The sequence below is a fragment of the Panthera pardus genome, unplaced genomic scaffold, assembly GCF_024362965.1.
Source record: "Panthera pardus isolate Hobbes unplaced genomic scaffold, ASM2436296v1 HiC_scaffold_24, whole genome shotgun sequence".
NCBI classification, from domain to species: Eukaryota; Metazoa; Chordata; class Mammalia; order Carnivora; family Felidae; genus Panthera; species Panthera pardus.
The window spans coordinates 100,994,124-101,014,923 of record NW_026526810.1 but is presented as its reverse complement, the minus strand read 5'-3'; positions in this window follow the sequence as shown (position 1 = coordinate 101,014,923).

The following is a 20,800-nucleotide window of genomic DNA, read 5'->3' as shown; positions in this document are numbered from 1 at the left end:
ATTTTGAAAGGACTTTAGAACAAAAACAAGACAGCACCCAAAATAATCTTATGGCCCTGCAGATCAAACACTTAGGTGGCCCAATTCTCAACCAACCACCTATTGACAAGGACACTTGTAGACATTGTGAAGAAAAGGGACACTAAAAAAAGAGATTGTTCCATCTGACTAAAGAAAAAACAAACCAAAACAAACCCCTCCATTTAGATCAATGAAGGTGCTCTGAGGAAGAAAAAAACCAACCAATGTCCTAACACTTAAACAATCAAAGTGAATTAAGTATGAATATAAATAGTCAACCTAATCAATTACTGGTAAAGACAAGTGTTACTCTTTCTGTACTAAACCCTAACACCTTTATTCAGCCTCTTCCTAGGAGTAAACATACTAAACAGATATCAGGTATTTCAAATAACCCATAGATTTTCTCTGTTTTCTAGCCCTTAATTCTAACACTGCAGACCTTGATTGAAAAACATTTCTTCCTGCTTTGTGATACCACACCTGCAAATTTAATAGGGAGAGACTTGTTTTGCGAATAGAACTGTATTACTAAATGCACACCAAAGGGCCTATTTCTGGAGTTCCAGAGAACTCTTCCATTCATAATCAACTTGTATCTGTTCTGAATATATCTTTGCCTGCTCCATTTTACTTGATGCATATCAAGAATAAATATCTCACTTTATCAGCTAAAAATTCCACTCACATAGGAAAACTAATCACAGAAAAACCTATTAAATTTCATATAGATCCCACCACGTTGTTACATAAAATTCCTCAATATTCCTTAAAGCCAGAAGAAAGGAAAGACACATATAGCTGAAGGCCTTCTACCTGAGTATGTACCCAAAGAAAATGAAAACACTAATTCAAAAAGATATATGCACCCCTGTATTTATTGCAGCATTATTTACCATATCCAAGATATGGAAGCAACCTAAGGTCCCACTGTAAGAAGAATGTAGTGTGTGTGTGTGTGTGTGTGTGTGTGTGTGTACACAATCACAATGCAATATTATGTAGCCTTAAAGAAAGTATGAGATTGTGTCATTTTCAACAACATAGATGGACCTAGAGGGTATTATGCTAAATGAAGTAAGTCAGAGAAAGACAAATACCATATGATTTCACTCATGTGGAGTCTAAAAAAATGAATAAACAAAAAAGCAGAATCAGACCTATAAATATAAACAAATTGATGGTTGCCAGAGGCCAGAGAGATGGGGGGATGGGGAAAACAGGTGAAGGATAGTAGGAGATACAGGCTTCCAATTACAGAGTGCACAGGTCACAGAAATAAAAGGCACAGCACAGGGAATATAGTGAGTGGTACTGTCACAATGTGGTATGGTGACAGATGGTAGATAAACTTGTGGTGAACATAACACAAGTATAGGAAAGTTGAATCACTATGTTGTACACCTGCAACACTGTGTGTAAGCTATACTCAAAAAAATTTTTAAAGGTCTTCTCAGACCTTCCACAAGTCCTTATAACACTCCCATTCTTCAAGAAACCAAAGGGATGAGGAAATTGACTTTTCTGAGATATCAGAGCCACCAACAAAATTATTATCCCTCAATTTCCAGTAGTGCCTAACCCAAATAAACATCTGTCATCAATTCCACATAAAGCCACTTGTGTCACTGTAGTTAACTGATCCTCGCTCTGTGTGCCCCTAGAACAGAACAGTCAACACCTTTCTTCACCTCACATAGGACAAAAAAATACTTGGTCATGCACAGGAGTTCCCTGAAGGCCCCTCCTATTTTCCCCAGCTCCTCAATTGAGACTTAAAAGCTATCTAAATTTCCCTTGTAATTCAATGCTGATAAATATGTAAATGGAATCCCCCACTTTGTTTAGGAAAAAAAAAGAAGCCTCTAAAAAGGATTCCATTTATTTGCTCTGAGCTGTAGCAGGAAAAAGACAAAGTTTCAAAAGATGAATTATATCAAACCTCCATCTATTAGTTCAGGCATGACCCATCTCATGTGGAAAATTAATCTCTCCTAATAAACTAGAGTATCGAAACTTTTCCTAGTTCCTTTGTAAAACATCAATTGAGAGGATCTCTAGGTTTAGGTGGATATTGCAACCAGTGGATGCCAAATTTTCTTGGGATTGTACAACTTCTTTATTAACTAAGCCCTCAGTGAGAGACCCTCTGCTCTGGGAGCCCAAGTATAAACAGGCCTTCTGTAACCTGAAAAGTCTTAAAAGCCTCCTTCGCTAGGCATCCCTAAGTACTAAAAGACCTTTTGTCTACTTGTGCATGAGCCAACCAGACAATTTCTGAAGGGTTTTGCTCATGAAAACCACCAAATGCCCATCACTGTGGCCTCACCTTTGACCCATTTGCAAAGGCTGAACCCCCTTTTCTTAGAGCAATAGCTTCTGCTGTAAAACATGCTGATCCTTCTACTTAGTTTTGGGTCTACCACCTGATCTAATGGTTCTTCGTGTGATGTAGATATCACTTCTGAGGTACACAACATTTTCATCCAGACAATTAACTTCTTATGAAATTCTGTTACTCTCTTTCATCACATCCATTGCTGCACTATGTGAATCCGCTCTTCTATCTCCATCAGAATCAGGGAACCTTATGGTCACCTTACCTTAGTTAGGATTACATTACATCCTCAGTTTGATTAGAGACTCATATTCTGAATCTAGACCTAATATTCTTTTGTTGTTGTATCAACCACAATCTTCTGGAAAGATTGAAATAACCAATGACATCCTTAAACTAAAATTAGGCAAATGCTCAAAAACCCTTGAGCTGCCTTAGCAAAGGTACTTCCAGTACCCCTAATGGCCTTCAAAAGCACACAGTTATCTCCCTATGAATTGGTGACCGGAAGTCCCACATATTCCGATCACTTTCTATCCACTCCACTGGTGAAAAAAGATCTGCCCTAAATAGTATGAGATGATGAACATGTAACACTTGGTACTGAAGAGATGAGATTTGCAGTAGTTTATTAGTCTACAATGTAGACTCACAACCTGGAGAGGGAAAATATCAAATTCCATGCAAGGCCACATCAGAGCTGTGCATGGAAACACAGTGAGCCACCACAGACTGTGGAAGGCAGGCTTTGCAGGGTAGATGATTTTTGCTTCCTACAGGAGGATGGGATTGGCTTGTTTAGATAATTTCACAGGTTGTCAGGGAGGTGAAACTCATTAAGTTGAGGACTGGATGGGTTGCAGCTGGACCGACTGATAGGGAAATCGCTGGATGGAAAGCTTTTCCCACTATACAGAAGGGCATGTGTGTCAGAAGAACTTATAGCTAGGTCTTTAGGTCCCTAGAGGCTCAAAGATACCAAGGCAACACATGAAATTTTAGGTCTTACAATAAACACAACATGTGTTTAGGGAATTCATCTCTGATATTAGACTCTTCTCTGCTGCACATAAACATGGCAAAGAAAATTGTAAGGAACTCATGTACTTAGCCATTCCTGTTACCAACAGATTTAGATTGCACTCCCACACCTTACTAAAAAGCCTCTATATGATCTTAAACCGGGAGATTTTATCTCCTTGAAGAGATATCAGAGAAAAAATGCTCTTAAACCTTGTTGAAGGTACTGTTAACAACAATACAGCAGTTAACTCCAGAGAGTCAATCCTTGAATTCATGGTTCACAACTAAGAAAACAATCCAGAATTCCACACAACTGGAATATTACTCCAATAGAAGATTCAAACTCAGGATTCTAAGAGATCCTCTACAGGCACATGATCTTTGAAAGCAAACAGATGACTTAAGATTTTTGAAAAAGCAAACAACCTCTGAGAGTGGACAGCTTCTACCCAAGACATCAGACTAAGACCTCTAATTCCTGCTTTGTTTTTCATCCACTTGCTTATAATCATTCTTCTCATTTTATAAAAAAAATCTCTGTTGTCCACCAATAATGACCCTTTTCTTCTCTACTCTTTTTTATAATGGTTAGGTCAGAACATACTCATTCGAATGCCTTTCTCAGATTACACTAGACAGTAGCCATTGCCAATTTACCAACTCTTGGGTATGTCATTCATCATGAGAACCCAATTATAAAAACCTCTGGGTTATTCTATTCTCATCAAATGAACCTATAGGGAATTATAGCAGATAGTACTTCCACTTAAACCTATATGGACAAGTGACCTTTAAAAATCAATCTGTGTCTATGCTACAGTCCTCCTTCAGAAAAAGAATTAATTATTACAATCTATTGATTATACCATAGGTAAGTTGAATTCAACAACCCTCACAGGGCAATAAGTTAATTGCTTGCCACCAGGAAAAAACTAAGACAGAATCAAATATGAAACCCAGGTAATGTAAGACCTTGGTTCTCACCTCATGTCATGAACAACTACTATTTTTCCTGGTTTTTTATGGAACAATCAGATACTAATTCCTTTATAGCCAGGATACCTGGTCCTGTTTGCCCCAGACTAACACTTCATGCACTTTCAGAAGAATATTATAAGACTTATCTCTACACAGAAGCCTTCATTCTATAAATCACCAAGTCTGAAATATCCAACTCAATCAAACACAAGTTCATAAGCAGGGCCATTCTTGATTATTGAAGCACTCATCCTGAGAGATTTATTGACCCAGGCTGTTTTCGCAAACAATAACAGCATGTTGCCAACAGTAGCGGTCATTAAAAAGCGAGAGAAAGAAAGAAAAAAAGGCAAATAAATTTATCACTAACTCTAGAAGAAGTTATTAATAATGCCACTTCTTCCCTAAATGGTCTACAGAAAAGTCTCAATTGGTTGATGTAAGTTTTGATGGGCATTGCTTTAGATTTCTTCTTGGCTAGAATGATGTCATCTACTCCACTGCAAATACTTCTCTCTGTATTTGGATCAATGAAATAGACAAGGTAGAACAGGGTAGAGCTCACCTTAAGGAAAACTCTACTTGGCTATGGTTGAACCTCAATCTCTACCAAATTTGGTATCTTGGCTTATGTTGGGAAATTAGAGTTCCTGGTTCTGAAGCATCTTACAGGGAAGATTGGTTTTATTTTTTTCACAGTGGTCATGATGCTTCTCTGGTGCATTTTACCCAGGGTGTTAAATGCTTCTGTGCATCTCCTCTTAATGAGATGATCACCATGGTGACACAACAACAACAAAATTAAGAAGATCTTAAAATACAATGGACTCTGGAGAAAACTGAACAATTCTTGAGCAGTAAAGATCTGGATCCCCAGCATTCCCTGAATTAGTCAACCTCTCACAAGTGAGAGAATAACCCAAAGGGGAAGTTGAGACTGAATATACAGTCAACAGCTGTACAATATATGACAACAGAACTCTGCCCACAACTTCTTCAGCAACCAAGTTGAGAAGCTAAACCACTACTTCTCTTCAATAGATCCAGACCAGTCAGGACCTAGTCTGTGACTTCTCTGTCACCCATGCTGCCAACTCAGGACAACCAGAGAAAGTCAAATGTGTTCCCCAAACAATCATTTGAGAAGCCTCACTGCTAATTAGCCTACTTTCAGCTTCCCCATGCCAACAACCTTCAATTAAATCATGCTTGAAGCCTTCCCTTTTTTCCACTATAAAGCTGTCCCAATCCTTTGCCTGCCTTTGAGTCTCTGCCAAGTACAAATGAAAGTGACCTGACTCCATTGATAGAGCAAATTCTCAATAAATAGCCTCTGTATGTTCTTGTTCTGTGATCTTCCCACACATAAGAGGTCATTTAGGGGCGCCTGGGTGGCTCAGTCGGTTAAGCGTCCGACTTTGGCTCAGGTCATGATCTCGCGGTTCGTGAGTTCCAGCCCCACGTCGGGCTCTGTGCTGACAGCTCAGAACCTGGAGCCTGTTTCAGATTCTGTGTCTCCCTCTCTCTCTCTGACCCTCCCCCATTCATGCTCTGTCTCTCTCTGTCTCAAAAATAAATAAACGTTAAAAAAAAATTTTTTAAAAAAAAAGGTAATTTAAAGATAAGAGACCTGGATAAGGGGAAGAGCATTTCCAAAGACCCTGCCTTATAAAAGAGACTGAGGGTGCGAATGACTAAAATAAGACCATTATAATAGAAGACAGAGGAGTGGGAGAAGGCAACCTATGGGTTAAATTTGGTAGGGCCTTTCCTTAGGTCATGTCAACAAATTTGTTTTCATCCTGAGAGCAATGGGAAGCTGCTTACAGGACTTAGGATAATGGCAACTTAAGATGTTTTCTACATGTTTATTTTAATATTGAACTTACTAAAAAGTTGTAAAAATAGTATAAGGAATTCCATATATTCTTTAGTTGGATTCACTAATGTTTTTCATTTTGCTACATTTGTTTTATCATTCTCTTTCTTTGTATGTGTGTATGAGTTGGAGAGTAACTGGGAGATATCATACCCCATTATCCCTAAATATGTCAGTGCTTATTTCCTAAAAAAAAAGACTTTCTCTTAAATAACTACAGTACCAAGAAAATAGCAGGAAATTTAACACTGTTGTAATACTACTATCTAACCCATAGCCATATTTAAACTCCATCAGTCATTCACTTGTTCAAATAATGCCCTTTGCAATTATTTTTCTTTTTTTTTTTTGTTTCTTTATTTTTTTTATTTTTTAATATATGAAATTTACTGTCAAATTGGTTTCCATACAACACCCAGTGCTCATCCCAAAAGGTGCCCTCCTCAATACCCATCACCCACCCTGCCCTCCCTCCCACCCCCCATCAACCCTCAGTTTGTTCTCAGTTTTTAACAGTCTCTTATGCTTTGGCTCTCTCCCACTCTAACCTCTTTTTTTTTTTTTTTTCCTTCCCCTCCCCCATGGGTTTCTGTTATGTTTCTCAGGATCCACATAAGAGTGAAACCATATGGTATCTGTCTTTCTCTGTATGGCTTATTTCACTTAGCATCACCCTCTCCAGTTCCATCCATGTTGCTACAAAAGGCCATATTTCATTTTTTCTCATTGCCACGTAATATTCCATTGTGTATATAAACCACAATTTCTTTATCCATTCATCAGTTGATGGACATTTAGGCTCTTTCCATAATTTGGCTATTGTTGAGAGTGCTGCTGTAAACATTGGGGTACAGGTGCCCCTATGCATCAGTACTCCTGTATCCCTTGGATAAATTCCTAGCAGTGCTATTGCTGGGTCATAGGGTAGGTCTATTTTTAATTTTCTGAGGAACCTCCACACTGCTTTCCAGAGCGGCTGCACCAATTTGCATTCCCACCAACAGTGCAAGAGGGTTCCTGTTTCTCCACATCCTCTCCAGCATCTATAGTCTCCTGATTTCTTCATTTTGGCCACTCTGACTGGCGTGAGGTGGTATCTGAGTGTGGTTTTGATTTGTATTTCCCTGATAAGGAGCGACGTTGAACATCTTTTCATGTGCCTGTTGGCCATCCGGATGTCTTCTTTAGAGAAGTGTCTATTCATGTTTTCTGCCCATTTCTTCACTGGGTTATTTGTTTTTCGGGTGTGGATTTTGATGAGCTCTTTATAGATTTTGGATACTAGCCCTTTGTCCGATGTGTCATTTGCAAATATCTTTTCCCACTCCGTTGGTTGCCTTTTAGTTTTGTTGGTTGTTTCCTTTGCTGTGCAGAAGCTTTTTATCTTCATAAGGTCCCAGTAATTCACTTTTGCTTTTAATTCCCTTGCCTTTGGGGATGTGCCGAGTAAGATATTGCTACGGCTGAGGTCAGAGAGGTCTTTTCCTGCTTTCTCCTCTAAGGTTTTGATGGTTTCCTGTCTCACATTCAGGTCCTTTATCCATTTTGAGTTTATTTTTGTGAATGGTGTGAGAAAGTGGTCTAGTTTCAACCTTCTGCATGTTGCTGTCCAGTTCTCCCAGCACCATTTGTTAAAGAGACTGTCTTTTTTCCATTGGATGTTCTTTCCTGCTTTGTCAAAGATGAGTTGGCCATACGTTTGTGGGTCTAGTTCTGGGGTTTCTATTCTATTCCATTGGTCTATGTGTCTGTTTTTATGCCAATACCATGCTGTCTTGATGATGACAGCTTTGTAGTAGAGGCTAAAGTCTGGGATTGTGATGCCTCCTGCTTTGGTCTTCTTCTTCAAAATTACTTTGGCTATTCGGGGCCTTTTGTGGTTCCATATGAATTTTAGGATTGCTTGTTCTAGTTTCGAGAAGAATGCTGGTGCAATTTTGATTGGGATTGCATTGAATGTGTAGATAGCTTTGGGTAGTATTGACATTTTGACAATATTTATTCTTCCAATCCATGAGCAGGGAATGTCTTTCCATTTCTTTATATCTTCCTCAATTACCTGCATAAGCTTTCTATAGTTTTCAGCATACAGATCTTTTACATCTTTGGTTAGATTTATTCCTAGGTATTTTATGCTTCTTGGTGCAATTGTGAATGGGATCAGTTTCTTCATTTGTCTTTCTGTTGCTTCATTGTTAGTGTATAAGAATGCAACTGATTTCTGCACATTGATTTTGTATCCTGCAACTTTGCTGAATTCATGTATCAGTTCTAGCAGACTTTTGGTGGAGTCTATCGGATTTTCCATGTATAATATCATGTCATCTGCAAAAAGCGAAAGCTTGACTTCATCTTTGCCAATTTTGATGCCTTTGATTTCCTTTTGTTGTCTGATTGCTGATGCTAGAACTTCCAGCACTATATTAAACAGCAGCGGTGACAGTGGGCATCCCTGTCGTGTTCCTGATCTCAGGGAAAAAGCTCTCAGTTTTTCCCCGTTGAGGATGATGTTAGCTGTGGGCTTTTCATAAATGGCCTTTATGATCTTTAAGTATGTTCCTTCTATCCCGACTTTCTCAAGGGTTTTTATTAAGAAAGGGTGCTGGATTTTGTCAAAGGCCTTTTCTGCATCGATTGACAGGATCATATGGTTCTTCTCTTTTTTTTTGTTAATGTGATGTATCACGTTGATCGATTTGCGAATGTTGAACCAGCCCTGCATCCCAGGAATGAATCCCACTTGATCATGGTGAATAATTCTTTTTATATGCTGTTGAATTCGATTTGCTAGTATCTTATTAAGAATTTTTGCATCCATATTCATCAGGGATATTGGCCTGTAGTTCTCTTTTTTTACTGGGTCTCTGTCTGGTTTAGGAATCAAAGTAATACTGGCTTCATAGAATGAGTCTGGAAGTTTTCCTTCCCTTTCTATTTCTTGGAATAGCTTGAGAAGGATAGGTATTATCTGTGCTTTAAATGTCTGGTAGAACTCCCCTGGGAAGCCATCTGGTCCTGGACTCTTATTTGTTGGGAGATTTTTGATAACCGATTCAATTTCTTCGCTGGTTATGGGTCTGTTCAAGCTTTCTATTTCCTCCTGATTGAGTTTTGGAAGAGTGTGGGTGTTTAAAATTTGTCCATTTCTTCCAGGTTGTCCAATTTGTTGGCATATAATTTTTCATAGTATTCCCTGATAATTGTTTGTATCTCTGAGGGATTGGTTGTAATCATCCCATTTTCATTCATGATTTTATCTATTTGGGTCATCTCCCTTTTCTTTTTGAGAAGCCTGGCTAGAGGTTTGTCAATTTTGTTTATTTTTTCAAAAAACCAACTCTTGGTTTCGTTGATCTGCTCTACAGTTTTTTTAGATTCTATATTGTTTATTTCTGCTCTGATCTTTATTATTTCTCTTCTTCTGCTGGGTTTAGGCTGCCTTTGCTGTTCTGCTTCTATTTCCTTTAGGTGTGCTGTTAGATTTTGTATTTGGGATTTTTCTTGTTTCTTGAGATAGGCCTGGATTGCAATGTATTTTCCTCTCAGGACTGCCTTCGCTGCATCCCAAAGCGTTTGGATTGTTGTATTTTCATTTTCGTTTGTTTCCATATATTTTTTAATTTCTTCTCTAATTGCCTGGTTGACCCACTCATTCGTTAGTAGGGTGTTCTTTAACCTCCATGCTTTTGGAGGTTTTCCAGACTTTTTCCTGTGGTTGATTTCAAGCTTCATAGCATTGTGGTCTGAAAGTATGCATGGTATAATTTCAATTCTTGTAAACTTATGAAGGGCTGTTTTGTGACCCAGTATATGATCTATCTTGGAGAATGTTCCATGTGCACTCGAGAAGAAAGTATATTCTGTTGCTTTGGGATGCAGAGTTCTAAATATATCTGTCAAATCCATCTGATCCAATGTATCATTCAGGGCCCTTGTTTCTTTATTGACTGTGTATCTAGATGATCTATCCATTTCTGTAAGTGGGGTGTTAAAGTCCCCTGCAATGACCACATTCTTATCAATAAGGTTGCTTATGTTTATGAGTAATTGTTTTATATATCTGGGGGCTCGGGTATTTGGCGCATAGACATTTATAATAGTTAGCTCTTCCTGGTGGATAGACCCTGTGATTATTATATAATGCCCTTCTTCATCTCTTGTTACAGCCTTTAATTTAAAGTCTAGTTTGTCTGATATAAGTATGGCTACTCCAGCTTTCTTTTGGCTTCCAGGAGCATGATAAATAGTTCTCCATCCCCTCACTCTCAATCTAAAGGTGTCCTCAGATCTAAAATGAGTCTCTTGTAGACAGCAAATAGATGGGTCTTGTTTTTTTATCCATTCTGATACCCTATGTCTTTTAGTTGGCGCATTTAATCCATTTACATTCAGTGTTATTATAGAAAGATATGGGTTTAGAGTCATTGTGATGTCTGTATGTTTTATGCTTGTAGTGATGTCTCTGGTACTTTGTCTCACAGGATCCCCCTTAGGATCTCTTGTAGGGCTGGTTTCGTGGTGACAAATTCCTTCAGTTTTTGTTTGTTTGGGAAGACCTTTATCTCTCCTTCTATTCTAAATGACAGACTTGCTGGATAAAGGATTCTCGGCTGCATATTTTTTCTGTTTAGCACACTGTAGATATCGTGCCAAGCCTTTCTGGCCTGCCAAGTTTCAAAGGAGAGATCAGTCACGAGTCTTATAGGTCTCCCTTTATATGTGAGGGCACGTTTATCCCTTGCTGCTTTCAGAATTTTCTCTTTATCCTTGTATTTTGCCAGTTTCACTATGATATGTCGTGCAGATTATCGATTCAAGTTACGTCTGAAGGGAGTTCTCTGTGCCTCTTGGATTTCAATGCCTTTTTCCTTCCCCAGTTCAGGGAAGTTCTCAGCTATTATTTCTTCAAGTACACCTTCAGCACCTTTCCCTCTCTTCCTCCTCTGGGATACCAATTATGCATATATTATTTCTCTTTAGTGCATCACTTAGTTCTCTAATTTTCCCCTCTAAAAATCCCCTGGATTTTTTTATCTCTCTTTCTTTCAGCTTCCTCTTTCTCCATAACTTTATCTTCTAGTTCACCTATTCTCTCCTCTGCCTCTTCAAGCCGAGCTGTTATGGTTTCCATTTTGTTTTGCATTTCGTTTAAAGCGTTTTTCAGCTCCTCGTGACTGTTCTTTAGTCCCTCGATCTTTGTGGCAAGAGATTCTCTGCTGTCCTGTATACTGTTTTCAAGCCCAGCGATTAATTTTATGACTATTATTCTAAATTCACTTTCTGTTATATTATTTAAATCCTTTTTGATCAGTTCATTAGCTGTTGTTATTTCCTGGAGAATCTTCTGAGGGGAATTCTTCCGTTTGGTCATTTTGGAGAGTCCCTGGAGTGGTGAGGACCTGCAGGGCACTCCCCTGTGCTGTGGTGTATAACTGGAGTTAGTGGGCGGGGCCGCAGTCCGACCCGATGTCTGCCCCCAGCCCACTGCTGGGGCCACAGTCAGACTGGTGTGTGCCTTCTCTTCCCCTCTCCTAGGGGTGGGATTCACTGTGGGGTGGCGTGTCCCGTCTGGGCTACTTGCACACTGCCAGGCTTGTGTTGCTGGGGATCTGGCGTATAAGCTGGGGTGGGTAGGCAAGGTGCACGGGGGCTGGAGGGGCATTAGCTCGCTTCTCCTTAGGTGATCCACTTCAGGAGGGGCCCTGTGGCAGCGGGAGGGAGTCAGATCCGCTGCCGGAGGTTTGGCTCCGCAGAAGCACAGAGTTGGGTGTTTGCGCGGAGTGAGCAAGTTCCCTGGCAGGAACTGGTTCCCTTTGGGATTTTGGCTGGGGGATGGGCGGGGGAGATGGCGCTGGCGCCTTTGTTCCCCGCCAAGCTGAGCTCTGCCGTCCGGGGGCTCAGCAGCTCTCCCTCCCTTTGTCCTCCAGCCTTCCCGCTTTCCGAGCAGAGCTGTTAACTTATGACCTCCCAGACGCTAAGTCGCGCTTGCTGTCGGAACACAGTCCGTCCGGCCCCTCCGCTTTTGCCAGCCAGACTCGGGGGCTCTGCTTGGCCGGCGAGCCGCCCCTCCGCCCCGGCTCCCTCCCGCCAGTCCGTGGAGCGCGCACCGCCTCGCCGCCCTTCCTACCCTCTTCCGTGGGCCTCTCGTCTGCGCTTGGCTCCTGAGACTCCGTTCTGCTAATCCTCTGGCGGTTTTCTGGGTTCTTTAGGCAGGTGTAGGTGGAATCTAAGTGATCGGCAGGACGCGCGGTGAGCCCCGCGTCCTCCTACGCCGCCATCTTCCGGCTCTTCTCCAAAAAGTAAGTTTCAAAATCTGCAATTATTTTTCTGAATTGAAATTCAATTCAAAATCAAGAATTATATATTTAGTTTTAATTTATCTTAATTTTGGGGGCACCTGGGTGGCTCAGTAGGTTGAGCATCCAACTTTGGCTCAGGTCATGATCTCACAGCTCGTGAGCTCTAGCCCTGCGTCTGGCTCTGTGCTGACAGCTCAGAGCCTAGAGCCTGCTTCAGATTCTGTGTCTCTGTCCCTCTCTGCCCCTCCCCCACTCATGCTCTGTCTCTCTCTCTCTTTCACAAAAAGTAAACGTTAAAAAAAAAATTTTAGTTCATCTTAGTTTTCTTTAAATTTAAAATAATTCATTAGCCTTTACCTATCTTTAAGCTTGACATCTTTTAAGAATACAGGTCAGTTATTTGGTAGAAAGCCCCTCATTTGTGATATCACTTCATTATTAGATTCATGGATGTTTATTAGATCACAGAAGTGACATTCCAACCTCCACAGTGTGTTATATTAGTAGATAAATGATGTCAGTTTGTCCCAATATTGGTAACGTTAGCTTTTATCACTTGGTTAATATAGTGTCTGCCAGATTTATTCCCTGCAAAGTTGTTATTTTTCCCTTTTGCAATTAACAGGTGATTTACAAGGAGACATTTTTAAAGTCTGTACATACCGTTCTCATAAAGCTTCCACTAGTTTTAGCATCTTCTGATGACTTTCTAAATCTATTATTCTACCTTCAGTAGTTAACATCCTACTTGATTAAAAAATTTCAAAATATATAAAGCAAAAACAATAGAATTTCTAAAGGGAAAATTAGATAAATCAATACTCATAAATGGAGACTTTAATAATCCTAATTGATAAAATGACTAGAAGAAAAATTAGTAAGAACATAGATCTAAAACACACTATCCACACCTTCACCAATTTAACGTTTGTAGAAAATTATACTCAACAACAGCCTATATAGTCTTTTCAAATGCATAAGGAATATTCAGCAAGATACAACAACATGCTGGGTGATAAAAATAAGTCTCAATAAATTCAAAATAAATTAAGTCTTACAGAATATATTTCTGACTACAACAGAATTAGAGATAATCATATACCTACTTTTACAAAAATGTTCACTAATTCTTTAATACTCATCAACTTCCATTGGAGACCTTAGTTCCCTTTGCCCTTGAGTGTGAGCTGTATTAGTGATTCCCTTTAAAGGACTAGAATATGGGAGAAATAATGTGCCTAAACCTTTAAAGTAGGTGATAAAAGGCATTGTAACTTGTAATTTTTGCCTTGGCTCCTCTTTTCAATCACTTGCTCTGGAAACCAAATTGCCCTGTCGTATGGACACTCAAATAGCCCTACAGAAAGATCTTGTAGTGAGGAACTGAAGCCTCCAGCCAAACACTAGCACTAACCTGCCAGATGTGTGAATGAGTCAGCATGGAAGGCAATCATCCAGCTAGTGAAGCCTTCAAAGTCTGCAGTCTTGGTTAATTTATTTTAGTATAATTTACTGTCAAGTTAGCTAACAAGAGTATATATACGGTATGCTCTTGGCTTCAGGAGTAGATTGCCATGATTCATTGCTTACATACAAGTGCTCATCACAACAAGTACCCTCCTCAATGCCCATCACCCATTATTTTCCTCTCTCCCCCACCTCCATCAACCCTCAATTTGTTCTCTGTATTTAAGAGTGTCTTATGGGGCACCTGGGTGGCTCGGTCGGTTAAGCGTCTGACTTCGGCTCAGGTCACGATCTCGCGGTCCGTGAATTCGAGCCCCGGAGCCTGTTTCAGATTCTGTGTCTCCCTCTCTCTCTGCCCCTCCCCTGTTCATGCTCTGTCTCTCTCTGTCTCAAAAATAAATAAACGTTAAAAAATTTTTTTTTTTTAAAAAAAAGAGTGTCTTATGGTTTGCCTCCCTGTTTGAAACTATTTTTCCCCTTCCCTTCCCCGCCCCACAACATGGTCTTCTGTTAAGTTTCTCAAATTCCACATATAAGTGAAATTATATGATATCTGTCTTTCTCTTCCTGACTTACTTCACTTAGCATGATATACCCTTCAGTTCTATCCATGTTATTGCAAATGGCAATATTTTATTCTTTTTCATTTCCAAGTAGTATCTCACTGGGTGTGTGTGTGTGTGTGTGTGTGTGTCTATACACACACACACACACACACACACACACACACACACACACACACACCATCTTCTTTATCCATCCATCAGTTGATGGACATTTGGTCTCTTTCCATAATTTGGCTATTGTTGATAGTGCTTCTATAGACATTGGGGTAAGTGTGCCCCTATGAATCAGCACTCCTGTATCCTTTGAATAAATTCCTAGTAGTGCTATTGCTGGGTCATAGGGTAATTCTATTTTTAATTTTTTGAGGAACCTCAACACTTTTCCAGAGTGACTGCACCAGTTTGCATTCCCACCAACAGTGAAAGAGCGTTCTCATTTCTCCATATCCTCACCAAAATCTGTTGTTTCCTGAGTTAATTTTAGCCACTCTGACCAGTGTGAGGCAGTATCTCAATGTGGTTTTGATTTGTATTTCCCTGATGATGAGAGATGTTGAGCATATTTTCAAGTGTCTGTTAGTCATCTGGATGTCTTCTTTGGAAAACTGTCTATTCATGTCTTCTGCCCATTTCTTAAATGGATTTGTTTTTCAGGTGTTGGGCTTAGTAAGTTCTTTTTTTTAAACAATTTTTTTTTAAATATTTATCTTTGAGAGAGACAGAGACAGAATGCAGGTGGGTTAGGGGCAGAGAGAGGGAGACACAGAATCTGAAGTAGGCTCCAGGCTCTGAGCTGTCAGCACAGAACCCAACATGGGGCTTGAACCCACAAGCTGTGAGATCATGACCTGAGCCGAAGTCGGATGCTCAACCGACTGAGCCACCCAGGCACCCCAGTTCTTTACATATTTATCTGTATGTCATTAGCAAATATCTTCTCCCATTCCATAGGTTGCATTTTAGTTTTGTTGGTTGTTTGTTTCCTTTGCTGTACAGAAGCTTTTTATCTTGACGAGGTCCCAATAGTTCATTTTTGCTTTTATTTTCCTTAGCTTTGGAGACATGTCAAGTAAGAAGTTGCTGCAGCTGAGGTCAAAGAAGTTGTTGTCTGTTTTCTCCTCTAGGGTTTTGACGTTTTCCTGTCTCACATTTAGGTCTTTTATCCATTTTTGAGTTTACTTTTGTGTATGGTGTAATAAAGTGGTCCAGTTTCATTCTTCTGCATGTTGCTGACCAATTCTCCCAGCACCATTTGCAAAAGAGACTGTCTTTCGCCACTGGATACTCTTTCCTGCTTTGTCAAAGATTAGTTGACCAAACATTTTTGGGTCCAGTTCTGAGCTCTCTATTCTATTCCATTGGTCTATGTGTCTGTTTTTGTGCCAATACCATACTGTCTTCATGATTACAGATTTGTAGTAAAGGCTAAAGTCTGGGATTGTGATGCTTTCAGCTTTGGTTTTCTTTTTCAACATTACTTTTGCTATTCAGGGTCTTTTGTGGTTCCATACAAATTTTAGGATTGTTTGCTCTAGCTCTGAGAAGAATGCCAGTGCAATTCTGATTGAGATTGCATTGAATGTGTAGGTTGCTTTAGGTAGTATCGACATTTTAACAATATTTGTTCTTCCAATCCATGAGCATGTAATGTTTTCCATTTCTTTGTGTCTTCTTTAATTTCTTTTGTAAGTTTTCTATAGTTTTCAGCATACAGATCTTTTACATCATTGGTTAGGTTTATTGCTAGGCATTTTATGGTTCATGATGCAATTGTAAATGGGATTGATTCCTTGATTTCTTTCTGTTGCTTATTGTTGTATAGAAATACAACCAATTTCTATACATTGGTTTTATATCCTGCAACTTTGCTGAATTCATGTATCAGTTCTAGCAGTTTTTTGGTGTAGTCTTTCAGACTTTCCATGTAGAGTATCATGTCATTGGCAAAAAGTGAAAGTTTGACTTCTTTGCCAATTTGGATGCCTTTTATTTCATTTTCTTGTCTGATTGCTGATGCTAGTATTTTCCATATGATGTTGAACAACAGTGGTAAGAGTGGACGTCCCTGTCATGTTGCTGATCTCAGGTGGAAAGCTCTCAATTTTCCCCATTGAGGATGATATTAGTTGTGGGCCTTTTATATATGGCTTTTATGATGTTAAGGAATATTTCTTCTATCCCAACTTTCTTGAGGGTCTTTATTAAGAAAGGATGTTGTATTTTGCAAAGGTTTTTCTGCATCTATCGACAGGATCATATGGTTCTTATCTTTTCTACTAATGTGATGTATTGCATTAATGGATTTGCAAATATTGAACCAGCCCTCTGGCTCAGGAATGAGTCCCACTTGATCACGGTGAATAATTCCTTCAACATACTGTTGAAATCAATTTGCTAGTATCTTGTTGAGAACTTTTGCATCCATGTTCATCAAGGTATTGGCCTGTAATTCTTTTTAGTGGGGTATATGGTTTGGGAATCAAGGTAATGCTGCTGGCTTCATTGAATGAGTGCAGACAGAAGCTTTCTTTCCATTTCTATTTTTTTTGTAACAGCTTAAGAAGAATAGGTCTTAACTCTGGTTTAAATATCTGGTAGAATTCCCCTGGGAAGCCATCTGACCCAGGACTCTTATTTGTCCAGGAGATTTTTTATAACTGATTCAATTTCTTTGCTGGTTATGTGTATGTTCAAATTTTCTATTTCTTCCCATTTGAGTTTTGGTAGTGTATGGGTGTCTAGGAATTTTTCCATTTCTTCCAGATTGTCCAGTTTGTTGGCATATAATTTTTAATAGTATTGTATAATAATTGTTTGTATTTCTGTGGTGTTAGTTGCGAGCTCTCCTCTTTCATTCATGATTTTATCTATTTCGGTTCTCTCCTCTTTTTGAGAAGTCTGGTTAGGGGGTTATCAATTTTGTTTATTCTTTCAAAAAAACCAGCTCTTAGATTCATTGACCCATTCTGTTTTTTTTTTATTCTATATTGTTTATTTCTGGCCTAATATTTATTATTTCTCTTCTTCTGCTGGCTTTGGGGTTTCTTTGCTGTTCTGCTTCTAGTTTCTTTAGGTGTGAGATTAGGTTGTGTATGTGGGATTTTTCTTGTTTCTTGAGATAGACCTGGATTGCAATGTATTTTCCTTTTAGGACTGCCTTTGCTTAATCCCAAAGGGTTTGGACTGTTGTGTTTTCATTTTCATTTGCTTCCATATATTTTTTAACTTCTTCTTTAATTGCCTGGCTGACCCATTCATTCTTTAGTAGGAAGTTCTTTAACCTCCATGCATTTGGAGGCTTTCTAAATTTTTTCTTGTAGTTGACTTCAAGTTTCATATTGTTGTGATCTGAAAATATGCATGGTATGATCTCAATCATTTTATATTTCTTGAGGGCTGTTTTGTGACCCAGTATGTGGTCTATCTTGGAGAATGTTCCATGTGCACTCGAGAAGAATGTGTATTCTACTGCTTTTGGATGAAAAGTTATGAAAATATCTGTCAAGTCCATCTGGTCCAGTGTATCATTCAAGGCAATTGTTTCTTTATTGATTTTCTACCTAGATGACCTGTTCACTGTTGTGAGTATTAAAGTCGCCTACAATTACTGTATTATCAATAAGATTGTTCATGTTTGTGATCAATATATTTAGGTGCTTACAAGTTGGAGGCATAGACATTTACAATTGTTAGCTCTTCTTGATGGATAGACCCTGTAATTATCTCGTTACAGTCTTTAGCTTAAAATCTACTTTATCTTATCTAAGTATGGCTACCCCAGCTTTCTTTTGACTTCCAGTAGCATGATATATGGTTGGTTCTCCATTCCCTCACTTTCAATCTGAAGGTGTCCTCAGGTCTAAAATGAGTTGCTTATAGACAGCATATAGATGGATCTTGGTTTTTGTATCCATTATGATACTCTATGTCTTTTGATTGGGGTGTTTAGTCCATTTACTTTCAGAGTAATTATTGAAAGATATGGATTTAGTGCCATTGTGTTGTGTGTAGGTTTCATACCTGTGGTGATGTCTCTGGTCCTTTATAGTCTTTGCAGCATTCCACTCACAGAGTCCCCCTTAGGATTTCCTGCAGGGCTCGTTTAGTGGTCATGAAATCCAGTTTTTGTCTGTCTGGGAAAGCCTTTATCTCTCTTTCTATTCTGAATAACAGCCTTGCTGGATAAAGGATTCTTGGCTGCATATTTTTCCTATTCAGCACATTGAATATTTCCTCCCACCTCCTTCTGACCTGCCACATTTCAGTGGACAGATCTGCTACTACCCTTCTATGTCTACCCTTGCAGGTTAAGGCCTGTTTGTCCCCAGCTGCTTTTAGAATTCTTATCTTTGTATTTTGCCAATTTCACTATGATATGCTGTGGTGATTACTTGTTCTTGTTGATTCTGAAGGGAGTTCTCTGTGCCTCCTGGACTTGGATGTCTGCTTCCTTCCCCAGATTTGGCAAGTTCTCAGCTATAATTTGTTCAAATAAACCTTCTGCCCCTTTCTCTCTCTTCTTCTGGAACTCCTATGATATGGATATTATGTTTCATTGAATCACTTAGGTCTCTAATTTTCCCCTTGTGGTCTAGTATTTTCCCATCTCTTGTTTTTTTCAGCTCCATTTTTTCCATTATTTTATCTCCTATTTCACTTATTCTCCCCTCTGCTTCCTCCATCCTTGGGGTCATTGCACCTAGCTTCTTTTGCATCTCATTTTGTAATTTGTCGTTAACTATTTCTTAGGTTCTTGATCTCTGTAGCAATAGATTCTCTGCTGTCTTCTATACTTTTATTCAAGCCCATCTATTAGTCTTATGACTGTTATTCTAAGTTATTGATCAGATATATTGTTTATATCGGTTTTGAGCAATTCTCTGGCTGTAATTTTTTCCTGGAATTTCTTTTGGGGAGAATTCGTCCGTTTCATCATTTTGGCTAGCTTTCTGTTTTTTTTTTTTTTATGTGCTTTAATAGCTTGTTACATGTCCTGCACCTATGAGTACTACTATATTAAAAAAGGGTCATACACTGTCCAGGACATGGCACTTCAGGAGGTGTTCTCAGAGTGTGTTGTGTTCTCTCTGTTGTTGTGTCTCTGGTTGCTTTATCTCCCTACTCGTAGTGGTGGTTTGGACCTTCCACCAGGTATGCTTTGATTTGTTCATTGAAGTAACCCTGGAAAAAACTTAAAAAGGGGTGGTGGTGGTGGAAGAAACTTATCCCATACAAAGAGAGAAATGAAACGGTCAGGGGGGAAAAATGACCAGGCAAAGAAATTATACAGCTTAATCCAGAGGGGTGGGGGGGGGGGGGGGATAAAGAAGAAGGAGATATAGAAGAGATGCAAAAATAATGGATCAAAATGTCTGCTTATACAAACCAACAACCAGAACAGAGAAGGGAAGAAAAAAGAAGAAAATAAAAATACACACACACACACACACACACACACACACACACACACACACACATATATATATAAAATAATAATTGACCAAGAATCAAATCAGAAATGCAAACTGCCAGACTGTTGTCTGATGGTGCCTTGTAACAGGTGGCTGCACTGGTCTGGAGGAGGGGCAGTCTGGTGTGGTCAGTGTCATTCTCACTCTGGTAGATATGCAGTTGCCAGGCACAGAGGGCAGCATTTGGTGTAAGTGGGTCTGCCTCCACTGGAGACCATTGTCCGGTCCTCTGTAGCCCCACTGTGTTGGTAATGGGGAGAAAAATGGTGACACCCCAATCTCTCCTCCCCAGAGGAGAGTGGGTATCCTAAACCACACTATTCAGGCAGTCCTCACAGTGCCACGTGGACACTGGTTTGTCCTGCTTCAGTCTCCCACACCTTCCAGGCACTCAGCTGGGATTCAAACCCCAATGTATTAAAGAATCCCACTCCATGAGCCCCAGTTCTGGGGTAGTGCCAGTCTGCCCAGCAACAAAGGGCCTCTGGCTGGTGCTTGTAGCCTTGGAGCAGTGATACACCCTCTTCCCACAGCACTGGAGGGAGGGGACTGCTCTACCAATGTTCCTCTGCATTGTGCCTCAGCTAGCTATGGAGCCCAGGGCTGGCACACCCTCCCCATGGGCCAGGCACACACACGGGCAGCTCTGGTCAGTCCAGAGAAAGTCACGCAACTCTGCATCATTACTCCTAAGGTTGTTTGCAAGTGAGAGACTGGCACTCTCTGCTTTCTTCCGTCCCCTGGTCCGTGGTCCGGAG